Consider the following 16,581-nt stretch of genomic DNA (forward strand, 5'->3'; position numbering starts at 1 on the left):
AGAATGCTTAGATGGTTTTTATGAAAATATGAATTTGTGCACACATCATGGAAAAGAATATAGAGCTGTCTCAAAGTTAAGAATAGGACAACCTTACCCAGCAATCTGACTCCTGGGTGAATATCTGAATGAAACAAAACCAGTAAGTTAGGGACATCTGTGCTCATGTTTATAGCAGCACTGTTCCCAGTAGTTAAGAAAAGAGAAGAAATTAAGTGTGCATCAAGTGTTGTACAATTTTTTAAAATGTGTTACCAGCACACAATGGGTTGCTCTTTACCCTTAAAAAATGTAATTCTGTCATTTGTGACAACATGAATAAAACAGGAAACATTATTTTACATGAAGTAAGAAAGGCATAGGAAGATAAATACCACATGTCTCCACATAGGTGTGAAGGTTATGAAAGTTAACTTGAAACCATAAGAAGATAGAATATTAATTCTTACAGGCTGGGAAGGGCAGAGGGCGAGAAGTGAGATGGAGGTCATATATTAGATACCAAATAAAGTTAAGAAGAATAAGCTTAGTGTCCTATAGCACAGTGATGTCAGTACAGTTTACAACTATATACTACATATTTCATAAATATCTAGAGAAAAATAATTTGGCAGTCTTCCACTACAAAGAAAAATAAGAAAGAAATGTTAATTATTCTGAATTATTCATAATGTTTTGTGTGGATTTATTGATGCATGTAATATTTATGAATAAAAAGATTTGCTGTTCTAAATATGTAAATTATGCAAACAACACACATTATATTCAAAGCATTCTGAATAAAACTTTAGGAAAATGAGTTGTAAAAATTGATGAAGTAAAAAATGTCTGATATGTTGACATGAGAAGATCTAAAATTATGACAGAAGAAATTTAAGAGGAATTTAGCTATGATTTGAAAATCACTATGAAGTAACAATAACGAAAATAGTGTAACACTGACAAAAAGTTAAATAGATTCAAGGAAAATAGAATGCAGAAATAGTAATTTCTACATAGAGTTCCTTTAACTTCCACAAAGTACCCTATGAATATCAATGAAGAACTAGTGCTAAAACCAGAAATAGTACTAAAGCACTATGTTTTGGTATGGAATAAAGAGAACATGCAAATAAATAATGGCTTACTCATGCTTCATCTGGCAAATAAGTCCTTGATGTATGAACAAGTATTTTCCCCAGGAGAATGTCAGTCAGATTCTTTAATAAGTCTAACAAAATGAGTTATACACACCTTGACAAAAAGATAGCATAAAGTATTAAAACATCAAACATACACAAAATACAGTAAGAAGTCCCCAGCTGGACTGTACTCTTCTACACTATTGCACTATATAGTTAGTACACAAAAGCACAACAGTGACAATGTCCTGCAGATGTCGTGCTACTTCTGCAATTTGTTCACATCTATGAATGCTCATAATGTGAGGTCCATTCATATCAATTAAAGTTCACAACTTAATCTGCACAACTAAGGGACTTACTGTACATAAGTCATATACCATTGAATGCAGACATAAATGTAAAAGTAAAGATAGGACAACTAAAATGAAACAAAAAAATTATTATTCTCATATGGAAATTTTTGTAGAGAAACAAAAGATTACATAAAAAATTAACTGATTAACTGAGTTCTGTGGATTTGCAGTGGTAGCCTATCCTAACATCTGAGAAGGTAGCAGAATACTGGGCAGCTACAGGATCCTGGTGAGTCCTACATCACCGTCACCTCAGACTCAAAGATTTCCTGAGATTCAGACAGCTCCTAATATCATCAGAGCCATTTTGAGCTGTAGCTTAAATGCATCTTCACCAAGGAAGAAGCTACACTGAACCCTACATAGCAGGATACTGTGAGGCTAACCCAAACCCTGAACTTCCATGGGAGCCTTGCTGACACTTGCCCTGTCTCCTGTCCATCATGTCCACTATAGGCAAATATTAGGAGCTTCAAAAATGACAAAATAGAGGAGGAAGAAGCAAGCTCAGATGTCTAGCACACCCAGAACAAGTCCAACAGACAAGGATGTAGGAAAAATTGGAAATCACACACCTGAAATTTCTGAAATGATAGCAAACAGAGTAAGGAAAAAGCTGCATTGGGCTATAGAAGAAATCAGATCACAAATAATCTCTTCAGTAAAAAATGAGAATTGTAGGGGCCAGGGAGATGGCTCAGCAGAATAAGCACTTCCCTGGCAAGCGCGAGGGCCTGAGTTCAATCCCCGGTTCTGGAAAAAAAAAAACAAAAAAACAAGAATTGTAGAAACAATAAAAAAATTGCTCAGCACATCAAGAAAAGACCTAGGCAACAAAAATAGAAAAGAATTAGTACAACGATGGAAACACTGAATGAACAATACAGGAAAGAATTAGAAAGCACAAAACAGATATCCAGGAAATTAAGACTTCCATGGAAATCTGACAAAGCCACTTGACAAAACTTCAGATTGACATTCAGACATGGAAGATAACAATGCAGTTAGTGAACAACAAGTGAAAGATCTCTTCAAAGTAACAAGGAGCCAGGAAATAACAATTCAGCAGCTGTATGATGATGCAACGATAAACAATATAAGACTGATAAGTATCAATGAAACTGCCAGGTCAACACAAATGACAAAAAGATCATTGTAGAGGTAGTAGCAAGTATGGGGGAAAAAATCTGACATACAGTAAGTGAGGCATATAGAACTTCATTTAGCCATAATCAGAATATATCTACATGTAGACAGACAATCATCAAGATACCAGAAATACAGCAAAAAATAGAATATTAAAAGCTGTTAGAGAAAGGGAAACATATCTCCTTAGTGGAAATCCCAAGAAAATCACACAGATTTCTCAACATAAGCCATAAAATCAAGAAGACCTTGAAGTGAAGTATTTCAGGTACTGAAAGAATACAAAATCCAACCCAAATTGATGTATCCTGCAAAACTATCAATCTCATTTAATGAAGAGAAAAGATACTTCCATGATAAAGAACCACTGAAAAAATACATGAACACCAAACCAACCCTACAGAATACTGACAAATATTCTTGAAAGAGACAAAAATTACCACAACTTCAAGAACAACCGCAGGAAAGAACCACCAATCAGAGCAACAAATTAAAAGTATTAAACCTAGGCTAGGAAAACAATATGACAAAGATGAGCCAATAAATATTAATTATAACCATCAATGTAAATGGGCTCAATTCACCAATAAAAGGAAGCATGCTGGCAGAATGGTTCAAGAAACAAAATCCAACAACATGCTGCATGCAAGCAACATATTTAACTCAAGATGAAATTCGTAGACTGAAAGTCACAACAGGAGAGACAATATTCCATGTGATAGGAAACCAGATAAAAGCAGGGGTAGCTAGCATGTTGCTGACAATGTCAAGATCAAACCAAGAATGATTAAAAGAGTTAAAGAAGGTCACTAACTACTTGTTAAGGGAAAACTGAAAGTGAAAGAGATGGAAATCATAAAAAAATGCACCAGAATGTAAAAGCAATAATATATTAAAATTTATTTTTCGGCTCATTTATTTTGGGATCACTCAGTGATCCTCCTATTTCCAGCCTCCTCAGTGCTTGGATTACAGGCATGAGCCCCCACAATCAGATTCCTTCACTGGCTCTACACACCCTGCAGGCACAGCATATGGGACCGGGGATCAAATCTTGGTCCCTGTGCTTGCCTAAGCAGGCCTTTGTTGCACAAAACTATCCTGCTGACTCTGAGAAATGACTACATTTTAACAGAAATAAAAATTCAAATAAACAATAGCACAATTGTGATGGGGGAAATTAACACCTCTGTGTCACAAAGACATTGACCAACTAGGAATAAAATAAGCAAAGAAATAATAGAACAAAACCAAATTTGTGAAGAAATCGACTTAGTAGACTGTTATGTAATGTTAGACCTATCAATATCAGGAAACAATATTCTTATCAGATGCACAGAAGTTCTCCAAAAGAGACAATATACTAGCACACAGAATGGTTAGTAAATACAAAGGTACTGAAAATATCCAGGCAGATTTTCCTTTTTTTCATTTTTTGAATAATTTTATTGAGAAACAGATTGCAATGAGACAGTTTCAAAACCGATTACTAACACAGTTTCAATAATTAATACATTGCATATTGTTTAGTGTTTTGTCTTAGTGGTTACTCATTGTACGAGATACAGGCATGATATCCTACCCACAAACACAATTAGAGCAAATCTTTCTATTCATTAAATTAGAAGACAGTAGCTGTATATCTGTCCTATTTTGAATATACAGAAAAAAATGTACATTCATTTGTATCCCCTTTTATTGCTTAATTTTGTCAGAGAAGAGTATTCCATTGTCATTTAAATACTGTAGGTGCGTGAATTCAGCAAAATATTCCAATATAGTCCAGTAGTCCATAATAGTAGTGGGTTTTCCATAGGACTGTCAATGTCAGAAGTTGTTAATTTGAGACTTTTACAGCTCAGCATATTAATATGGCTTTACTTTTTATACTTTGTTTTTGTACTTTTCTGCTGGATGGTCAAGACCAAGATAAAACCAGACCTACATAACAAGATATGTAACTTTTGTATCTGACAAGGTCAGTGAAATCATCTCAGATTTATCCTGAAACTCTCTACTGTAGTTTGTAGATCCTTTTTCAGTGTCAGCTATGCGGATGAGACACCACCATTGCTTGACCAATTTGCTCTCTGAGAAAGCCTGAGAGAATGTTTTTTCTCCGTGTGACTCTCCTTATCCTGCAGATTTTCTGACTACAGTGCAATAAAATTGGAAATCATTGACAACAAAATGAGATAACTTAATTGGGATCATTGTGTTTTTCTGATGTTAGAATCTACTGCTATAAATTTCCCTCTTAATACACCTTTCATTGCATCTCACAGATTCTAGTACATTGTATCTGCAATTTTTTTGATTGCAAATATTGTTTACTTTATTCTTTAATTTCATTCATGACACATTGATTGTTCATGAGGGTATTATTTAGTTTCTATGTGTTTATATAATTTTCATTGCTCCTTTAGTTAATAATTTCCAGTTTCAATGCACTATGGTCAGATAATAGGCATGGAATAATTTCAACTCTTTTGCACTTACTTATGCATGTTCTTTTGCTAGCATATGATCTTTTTTGGAAATGTTCTGTGTGAAGCTAAGAAAAATGTGTATTCAGATGCTGGTGGGTAGAACACCACAAATGTCTACTAAGCCACTTTCTTCATATGTTTGGTTTAGTTCTTTTATTTATTTGTGCTTTTTTTCATGGTTGCTCTCCTTGTTGTCGATTGGCTATTCAAGTCTCCCAGTACAGTTATGTTATTGCTCATTAGATTTTTCATGTCTGTTAAAATATGTCTTATATAGTTGGGTGCACCTGCATTTGATGTGTATATATTTATATTTGTTAAATCTTCCTCTTGCAGTTTTTCACTAACAAGAATGTAGTGATCTTTGTGTCCTTTAGTCATCTTTGGTTTAAAGTTGACATTGCTGATAACCAGAACCCCTGCTTTTGTTCTGGTTTGCTGTTGCATAGAGTATTGGTTTAAATCTTTCACATTCAACCTATTAATTTCTTTTTTAGTTAAATGTATTTCTTGTATGCAGCATATTGTTGGGTTTTGTATCTTTATCTACTCTGCCTATCTTCTTCTTTTGATTGTTGAACTGAGGGCATTTACTTGATAGTATAACTGATATGTATTGGGTGATCTTTACCATGTTGTTTTCCTACTGTAGCATCCCTATTTTACCCCTTTGGTTAATTGCTTGCTCTGCCTGGTGGTTCTCTTCTGTTGTTGAAGTTGTGTTGTCTTTGCCTCTTTCTAAAATAGTCCTCATTACTCTTTGAAATGTTGATTTGGTTGTCATGACTTTCTTCCATTGTTCTTTGTCATATAATTGTCTGATCTCTCAATTAAATTTGGTAGATAGTTTTGCAGGATATGTCAATCAGGGTTGAACACTGTTTTCTTTCAGAACTTTAAATATCTCAATTTCAGTTCTTCTTGATTTGATGGTGTGTGTTGAGAAGCCTGTGGTGATTTTTCCATTTGTTGTATGTTATGGGTAGGTGTTGAAAGAAACGACAAGAAGTCCTGATGAATGTAGCTTCAGAGGTCTCACTGAGATTAGTCTCTCTCCAAGTGAGCCCAGAGCCTCAGAAGCATCTCACATCTATTGAAGGGTAAAGGCAAACTAAGGAATGTGCATAGTTTCTTAAGTGAATAAAAGCTACTATCTCTATTAACTTCCACCATTTGCCTAACACTAGGTTCACACCAATGCTAGCCGATAACATCCCAAGCAAGGAATCAAAGAACAGAGAGCCAGAAGGAGAAGCTGTTATCTGCAGCCTTCAATCCCAGCTTTCCGGGAATTTACAGGTGACAACAGCTCTCCCTGGGCTCTGTCTAATGTTCTCTGCTCTCTTGGGGCACTAGTCTTTTGTCTCAAATCTAATTTCTATATCCATTATTTGTGCTCTGTTTCTTTTCTCTAACAGCTTTTTGTATTGTATTGTTTAGAGCAATTTCTGAGATCTTGATTATTATATGTCTGTGTGAAGATTTGATTATGGCTAGCTGGAGTTCTCTATGCTCACTTAACTACATGTCAGATTATTTTACATTAACTCAAGGGCCTGAGTTCAATTCTTGATTCCACCAAAAAAAGGTATGAAATATCTCCTCAGCCTTCTTGTTATTTTTAAAAGGTGTCTGATTTTGTGTTCTCTACCTGCAATGCAATTGTCAAGGTCTGAAATTTTATATTCTTTTTCATTCAAGTGGCATTTCCATCTTTCAATGGAATTTTTCACATCCTTGATATCTGTTTCAGTCTGTTTCATGCATTATAAATCTTTCCTGTATTGTTCATTCAATGTTTCCATCATTTTTATATTCTCCACTGCTGTTTTTTAAATCTACATATTTTTGATGTGCTGAGCAGTCTTTTCATGATTTTTGTCATTTCTTTTTTTTCATCTAATATGATTTTTCCCATAGCCCCACCCCCTTTTTTGTTACTTTGGTTGCTATCATTTCAGAAATTTCATGTGTGTGACTTCCAAGATCTATGTACTTGTGTCCTGGACTTGTTCTGGGTGGGTTGCTAGACTGAGGTTGCTTTTTCCATCTCATTTGATATTTGAAGCTCCAAATGTTCACTTGAACTCTGCAGTGATGGTAGCTGCACAGAGCATGGGTCAGCAAGGCTCTCAAGACAGTGGAAGGTTAAAAGTTGGGACATCAAAGCTGTTGCTGTCTGGAGCTCTTCATGGCTTCCACCATAGTGGGGTGTTAAGCCGCAGCTCCTGAGTCCTTCACAGATAACCTCATTTAGCTTTGTGATAAAGTCCTTAGCTAGGTAGGAGGGTTCAGCTGTGCAGTTAGTCCTCTTCTCACCCCTTTTCCTCTCCTCCCTCCATCCTGCCTTCTTCTCCCCCTTGGGAGTTATTCTGGAATTTTTCTGCAACACAGTTTACAAAATGTCTTTTTTATTCCAGGAAGTCAAGTGCATTATTATCCCTAGGGATTTAATCATGCAAGACATTTTAGAAGAATCTTACATGAAACATTCTAATCTAAATCAGCTCTTAGGGCAACGCAGAGTAGATTTTAAAATGTCACTTTTATATAGCTTTGTGAAAACAGTTATTCTGAAATCGTGGCAGCCAGGCATGCTCAAGTTTAAAAGTAAATGGCCATCACATATTGGTTGACCTCATCACATGTTATTTAAAATGTATGGATTTCAGTTATCATTGCACTGTCCAGGCATATTTTTGGGCCAGAGACTCAGAGAATGATTATTATTACACACTAAGGCCTTCTTCTATTATAACTCATGCTGCACTGCTATACACTGCTTGGATACCCTGTATTTTACAGGAATATATATATATATATATATATATATATATATATATATATAATTTTTGTGGCACACTGTTATTGCATATTATAGGCTGGCCTTGAACTTGCTTATGTATCCCAGGCTGGCCTACCTGTCATGGTGATCTTCCTGCATCAGCCTCTCAATGGCTATGCCCCATATATTTTCTTCAGATCTCTTAATTTTTTCCTTATTAATTTCCTTTATTACATAATTTGTATGACTTTTATCAGTCTGACTTCAAATTTCCTATTTATGCTCCTGCTAGTTAAAATTTATTCTTGTATTCTTTTTTTTTGTTGTTGTTGTTGCTGAGTGAACATTTTATTGACCATAAGATTATAGGATATGGCACCAGATAGACATGAGTTCAAGTGTTGGTGCTGACATTTACTGGGAGGACACAGACAAGTTTTTATAATTCTCTAAAGCAACTCAAGTATTTTTACAGATACTTAATCTGTAAAAATAGAATATTAATACCACCACCTCCCTCCCTAACAGACTTGTGAATGAAGATGATATGATAAAGAAAACTTCAGCCAGATCCTAGCACAGGTGGACGAATGCTTCATGACTGTTTGTCATCTGTGCACCAAGGCCTGTGCTAAGAGGTAGAAAGGGAGAGGTTCACAAGCATAGTCTTTTGTCTCAAATAACTCATAGATACAATGAGAAAGATGGCCTTACTGTTGAAATATCCTATTTATTTTGGGACTAGAGTATAGCCTGAACCCTCCCAACCTATCTTTCTCATTGTCATCCAGTCAGGTTTGGAAGGATACCTGCTCTGTCAAGGTGAGTGGCACTCTCCTTGAGCTTTATCACAACAGGGACAACCAGTTTCATTGGTTTCAGGGGAAAGATGCAGTTACTGTGGATGTCTTTTATCTTATATGTGTCTCGTTGACCTGGAGTTCCATGTTTCTTCTGCAGTAGCATTTTACATACCTAAACATCATTAAAATGATTACCTAGTACTTATTGGCATTCCATGTGATGCTGTCATATTTTCTTTTGTCTTTAAGCTTCTCCTTCTTCTTCTTCTTCTTCTTCTTCTTCTTCTTCTTCTTCTTCTTCTTCTTCTTCTTCTTCTTCTTCTTCTCCTTCTTCTTCTTCTTCCTTTCTTTTTCTTCTTCAGTGGAAATGGGGATTGAACTCAGTCCTTTGCGCTTGCCAGGAAGGTTCTTACTCTGCTGAGTCATCTCTCTGGCTTACTTTTCTTTTATTAAGTATGTTTTTCTTTAGTTGTTTGAATGTATTTTTTTTATTTTTTTTTATTTTATTTATGTGTGTGTGTGTGTGTCTGTGTGTGTGTCCAGCTCAGCCCACCAGGGGGCGGGCTGGCTGGCATGTGGTGCTGGGGGATTGAACCGTGGTTCTTGTGCTTTGCTAAGTTTGTTCTAAGTAGGTGCTTTAGACCACTGAGTCATCTCACCAGCCCCCTTTTTTTAAAAAAAAAATTTAACATTTATTTAGTGTGTGTGTGTGTGTGTGTGTGTGTGTGTGTGTGTGGCCAGCTCAGCCCACCAGGGGGCGCGGCTGGCTGGCATGTGGTGCTGGGGGATCGAACCACGGTCCCTGTGCTTTGCCAAGCTTGTTCCAAGTAGGTGCTTTAGACCACTGAGCCATCTCTCCAGCCCCCTGTTTGAATGTATTTATACTCCATTAATAATGATTACCTTGAAGCCATTGTTGTTTAACTATAGTTTCTAATTACTCTCAAAGGCTGTTTCTGTTTCCTGTTCCTTTTTCCTTATTCTTTGCATAAAGAAATTTGCAGTGTCTACACATTTTATACAGTATGGTGCACAATCTCTAGATGTGTACTTGAGGTCATAGCCATTTGTTCACTTTCATAACTGTGATTTATTGTCCCATAATTTATTGTTAGTGAATATTAAAATAACTTCTCATTTGGTAAGAATTATTTCTAAGAACAGTCATATATGTTTTATAGTATGTAAGATTGCACAAATGTCTACGACATAATTTGTGATAAAATACATATAGTAGGTTTTTAAATTTAAAGAATTTATTACATTTATCTCATTATTCCTCTGCAGAACACTTCCTATTGTTTCAAACATCTTTATTGTATCATTAATATCACTTTCTGAGGTAGTTCTTGGAGTCCTGCATTATAAGTCTTTATAAATGTGATAAAAGATGGTGAAGGCTGCTTCTCAGTGCCATCCAAAGGAATGGCAGTCTCAAAAAAAATTGCAGTGTGTCTTTGTCTTATTATTTACTGGAATTTTCACCATGGCATTTGTGGCTTTTCCCCAAAGTAAAAATGACCATGAAAATTAAATATATTTAATAAATTCAGGATATGAAAACATCCAGGTAAATGTAACTAAAGACATACAAGAAAGGAAACACCATAAATCATTCAGAAAGTAGCCAGAATAATGGACTGAATCTGTTTAAATCCAGAGGATTATTTAAAGGGCCATTAATGACAATGCATCTTTTATGGTAATAATTTTTAATTTAAATATTTATCCATTGGTTTATCATACCTTGTGTATATATACAAGTAGAAGACCTTAAGCCTTGGAAGCCCTAAGCCCAGCCCTCCAAAAGACCATTGGAGTTCAGCTGAGCCCTGGCTGCCTCATCTCACCCTGAAGATTGACAGGGAGGCCTGTCAATTGACAGACAGGCTAGTGTTCCTCCCTGACCATCTGCCAGATATCCTTTCAGTATTGTCAACCTGTTATTGCCCTGAAGACTGCTGAGAAGACTTGAAAAATTGCTGTGGGGATCTGACCATATGTCTGGAAGCCTGACATAGGACCTTTAGGAGCCCTTGTGAGCCTTACTCTTTGCAGACTCACTATCAAAAGATACTTGTAAAACTTTGACTTGCACTTAATTTCATTGAATCTTTTTTTTTCCTCTGAATGCCTTCAGGGCAGGTTGGGCTGGCTGGAGTTGTGGGGATCAAACCACAGCAAACTGAGGCTGACAGCTTTGTGGAAGCAGCCACTTAAAGAACTGAGCTAGGTCGAGGTCCCCAATTGAATCCTTCTTGAGCTGTGGTTTTCCTCCACTCACAAAACAAGGTAGAAGTCACATTGAAATCCACATGGCAGGAGCTTTGGTGAGCTTATCTTGCCTTCCCACTTCCTTGAGAGCATTGCTCACCAGCAGCCTGATGTCCTACCATCGCTGCAGAGTCAGGGAGAACAGTGGGAGCTTCAAAATTGACAAGAGAAAGGAACAAAAGGAAATCTCAGAGGTCTAGCCTACCCAAAACAAATCCACATGATAATGTCATAGAAGAACTTGGTTGTTAAACACCTAAAATTTTTGAGGTGATAGGAACTGAAGGAAAGTCAGCTCCATGACTTTATGGGGGAACTCAGATCAGAAATAATCTCTCAGGTAAAAAAAGAAAATGATAACAATCATGAAAGGATTGTTCAATGTACTTAAGGAAGATATAGATACATAATATCATGGAATGGAAAAATCAATGAAACACTGAATAAAAATACAGGATGAACTAGAATTAATGAAACAGATTCAAACAGATATCTGTAACATTAAGGATTCCATTGAAATATGGCAAAACCACTTGAAAGAAACCGAAGACAGAATTTCACACCTAGAAGATAGTATTGCAGCTAGTGAACACAAAGTGAAATGTTTCTTAAAAGTAACAAGGAAGGTGGAAATAACAATACAACAGCTGCAAGATGATGCAAAGAAAAACAATACAACTGATAGGTATCAACAAAACAGCTAGAGACAACACAAAAGACATAGAAAGAATATTACAGAAGTAGTAGCAGAAAATTTCTCTAGCATGGGTAAAGAATCTGACATGTAGCTACATGAACCATATATAACTGCTAGCCATAATCAGAATAAATTTTCACATGAACAGATAATCAAAATTCCAGAAATTCAGCAAACTAATACAGTATTAAAAGCTGTTGGATGAGCCAGCCAGATAGCTCAGCAGATTAAAGCCCCTTCTTAGGCAGACTCAGGGACCTGGGTTTGATCTCCAGCATGTCATGTCAACCTTGTCCCTGGAGTATGCTGAGACTGGGCATGGTGACATGGGCCTGTAATCCCAGCTCTTGGGAGACTGAAAACAGGAGGATCACTACAGGTCTGATCTGCGTAATGAGACCTTGTAAACCCTGTAGCAAATACATTTCTTTTAAAAAGCTATTGGAGGGATGAAACAAATCTATAATGCAAAGTTCATCAAAATCAGCAGATTTCTTAACATGAGCCATTAAATAAAAAAAAAAAAAAACATGGGTGAGCTATTTCATGTCCTGAAAAAAAAAAAAAACTTCCCACCCACAGTTGATATATATTGGAAAACTATCAAACTAATGGAAAGATTAGAGATATTCATGCCAACCAAACCAATGATATAAAGTGTACTGAGAGATTTTAGAAAGAAAAAGAGATGACCACAACTTCAACAACAGAAAATAACCACTAAGCAGAGCAAGCAATTAAGCAAAGGTGAAAAGTAGGAAACCTACGGTAGGAAAACAACAAGACAAATGTTAACCAATATATATCAGTCATAACTATCAACGTAAATGTCCTCAATTCACTAAACAAAAGAATCAGACTGGAAAAGTAGACAAGCAAACAAAATCCAACAGTATACTACATTTAAGAAATACATTTAACTGAAATTTAACAAACTAAACATCAAATGATGGAAAACAATATTTCATGTGGAAGAACAAATAAAAAAAAACAGAGGTAGTTATTCTGGTTACTGACAATATCAACTTCAAACCTAGTGTCATTAAAAGAGTTGAAGAAGGTCATTACATACTTGTTAGGAGAAAACTGCAAAAGTATATATGCACACAATGTAGGAGCAAACAAATATATGAGGTAGTTTTTAACACAGATGAACTATCTAATGAGCAATAATATAGTTGTACTGGGGGATTTAAACATCCCACTGACACAGAAAGATAAATCAACTATGCAAAAAATAAGCAAAGAAATAAGAGAACTAAATCAGCTTGTGAAGGAAGGGACTTATTAGAATTTTACATAATGTCCCACTCAACAGCATCAAAATACACATTCTTTAAAGCTGCACACAAGATGTTCTTCAAAACAGATCGTGTGCTAGCACATAGAACATGCAAAGAATGCTTACAGTCAAAAAAAATTGACACAACTTAACAGAATCTTTGGGATGCAATGAAAGCTGAACTAAGAAAGAAATGTATAGCAACAAATTCTCACCTAACAAAAACAGAACATACTCAAATAAACAATCCTATGGTGCACTTCAAACTCCTAGACAAAGAAGAACAAGTCAAACCCAAAGTCCAAGGAAGGTAGTAAATCATGACGACCAGAGCAGAAATAAGTGCAATGGAAATGAAGATAATGGCACAAAGAGTTAATGAGTTGAAATGTTGGTTCTTCAAAAGAATAAATAAAATTGATAAACACCTAGCCATCTTCATCAAAAAAGGAAAGAAAAAAATCAAATTACTTAAATGAGGAGTAAAAAGCATGAAATGACTACATAACCTGTAGCAATTCAGAAGATCATCAATACCTTTTCCAAAATCTTTACTCTCACAGGATGGAAAACACAGAAGAAATGACAGGTTGCTAGATACATATGAGCTGCCAAAACAGAATCAAGAAGCTATAAAAATTCTGAATAACCCAATATCAGTCAATGAAATTGAAAATGCTATTGAAAACCTACCAACAAAGAAATGCTCAGGTTCTGATGGATTCACAGCTGAATTCTACAAAAAAATTATTTTTTATTTTATTTTAAAGAAAATTTCATTTATTTATTTATTTGTTTATTTATTTATTTTATTTGTGTGTGTGGCCAGCTCAGCCCACCTGGGGGCAGGGCCGGCTGGCATGTGGTGCTGGGGGATTGAACTGCAGTCCCTGTGCTTTGCTAAACTTGTTCTAAGTGGGTGCTTTAGACCACTGAGCCATCTCACCAGCCCTCTACAAAAATTTAGATAGGAACTAATGCTAACTCTTCTCAAACCCTTCAAAGAAATTGAAAGAAGAGAAATTCTCCCAAACATTTCCAAGAGTCCAGTATTACTCTGATACTAAAAGCAGAGAAGGACCCAAGCAAAAAAGTGAACTATAGCTCAATCTGCCTAATGAGAACAGACATGAAAAAATCCTCAATAAAATACTGGAAAACAGAATGCAGCAAATCATCAAGAAGATTGTACATCACAATCAACTAGGATACATCCCAGCTATCAGGGTCATTCTAATTTTGCAGGTCCATAACTGTAATATCACACCAAAAGAGCCAAAGATAAAAATCACATGATCATCTCAATAGTTGTGGAAAAAGCTTTTGACAAAGTCCAACACACATTCATGGAACAAAAGCTACAAAAATCATAAATAGATTATCTTTATCACCACCTAAAAAAAGCTATTTATGACAACAAACAAACAAATAAACAAACAAAAATAGCCAACAATATACTAAATGGACAAAAACTGAAAGCCTTCACTTTAAAATCGAGAGGAAGGCAAGGATGCCTACTCTCAGCACTCCTGTTCAATATATTTCTGTAAACATTAGTCAAGCAATTAGATAAGAGAAAGAAATAATAGAAATCATGATTGTAAAGAAGTGAAATGATCACTATTTTGAAGATGAAATGATATGGTACATATAAGACTCCAAAAACTCTACTAAGAGGCTTAAAGACTTAATGATCAATTTCAGTAGTGTAGCAAAATACAAAATCAACACTCAAAAATTAAAAACATTTCTATACACAAACAACAAAAACATTGAATAAGAAATAATGAAGCCACACATTTTATAATAACTTCAAAAAATAAATGAAATAAATATTTAGAAATCAAACTCACAAAGGAAGTAAAAGATTTATACAGTGAAAATTACTGTATTCCATAAAAAGAGATTGAAGAGGATTTCAGAAAAATGAAAGACATTCCTTGCTCTTGCATAGGAAGAACCAACATTGTGAAAATGTCCATACTCTCAATATTATACAGATTAAATGCAATTCCAATAGCTACAAGTGACCTAGAGTAGCAAAACTAACCCTGGGCAACAAAGACAGGCAGGAAGCATCACAATCCCCAGCTTTAAATTATACTACAAAGCTACTGTGATAAAATCAGGATGGTGCTCCCCCCCCCCAAATAAAAGACCTGAGGATTAATGGAACAAATCAGGAGATGCAGACCAAACTGCAAAATTACTCTACCACCTTACCTTTAATAAAGAGGCCAAACATGTTCAGTGCAAGAAAGAGCCTTTTTAATAAATGGTGCTGGGAAACTGTCCTTCCACATACAAATGGCTTAAAGTAGATGAATGACTAGTAGCATGCACAAAACTACAGTTAAAATAGATCAAAGATGTAAACATTAAAACTGAACATTAAATCTTCTGAAGGAGAAAGGAGGTGGGAATCTTAAAGACATGGGTGTAGGTAAAGAATCGAACTACACAGGAAGTAGTTGATCAAAGAATCAACAATTGGGATTCCACCTTTTTGAAAAGTTTCTGCAAATCAAAAGACTTTGCTACGAATGTAAAAAGCAAACCCAAGAACTGGGGGAAAAATTATAGTGGATTGTCTCTCAGGCAAAGAAAAAATATCTTAGAAAATTTAAAGAATTAAAAAAGTAAAGACAATGCAAAAATGGGCATCTGAGATGAATATATACTTCATAAATGGAGAGATAAAAATGACACATACATGGAAAAATGTTCAACATCACTGATCATTCAAGAGATGCAAATTAAAACAATGCTAAGGTAAGATCTTATGCCAGAAAAAAAGGATAACATCAAGAACTCAATCAATGACAAAAGCTGGAGAGACTGTGGCAAAAAAGGATCCTTTCTTCTGTGTTTGCGGGAGTAAAAACTGGTACAACTCTTTTGGAAACCAATATGGAGACACTTCATGAAGCTATGCCTAGAGGTCCCATTCAAGCCAGTTATTCCCCTCTTAGGTATTTTCCAAAAGAACAGAAATCATCCTAACAGAGTGATATGTGTTCACCCATGTTTACAGCAGTGCAATTTATCATAGTTTACTATGATAAATCACATGCCCATCAACTGAGGAATGTATGAAAGCAGTATGGTATTTTTACACAAGGAAGTATTGTTCAGCTAGAAAAAAAGATAAATTTGAGGCTTTTGTTGATAAATGGAAGTAACTAGAGACTATACTGGTAAATGAAATAAATCCGAAACACATGTGCAAACATAGTATTGTCTTAATAGTTTAAGAACTGGAAGGAGTAAATAAAATCTGAAAGTTACAATAGATACTGTGAAAGGGAAAGAATTTGTTCAATTGTCAGGAAAAAACTGGCATGAGGAAAAGGACAAAATGTAGAAAGGAGGCACTGACCAGATAGCTCAGTGGATTAAAGTGCCTGCTTAGACAGATGCAGGCACTGGGGTTCAATCCCCAGAATGCCAGGCCAAGCCTACCCCCAGGCTGTGCAGAGAAGGCAATTTAGATTGTGTGTTGGCACATACCTGTAATCCCAGTGCTTGAGAGGCTGAAATCAGGAAGATCACTACAAGTCAGATCTGTGTAGTGAGACCCTGTACTAAATAAACTAAAAATAAATAAATAATTTTTTAAAAAGGGGGG

Source organism: Octodon degus, unplaced genomic scaffold (genome assembly GCF_000260255.1).
Source record: "Octodon degus isolate 3935 unplaced genomic scaffold, OctDeg1.0 scaffold00116, whole genome shotgun sequence".
NCBI classification, from domain to species: Eukaryota; Metazoa; Chordata; class Mammalia; order Rodentia; family Octodontidae; genus Octodon; species Octodon degus.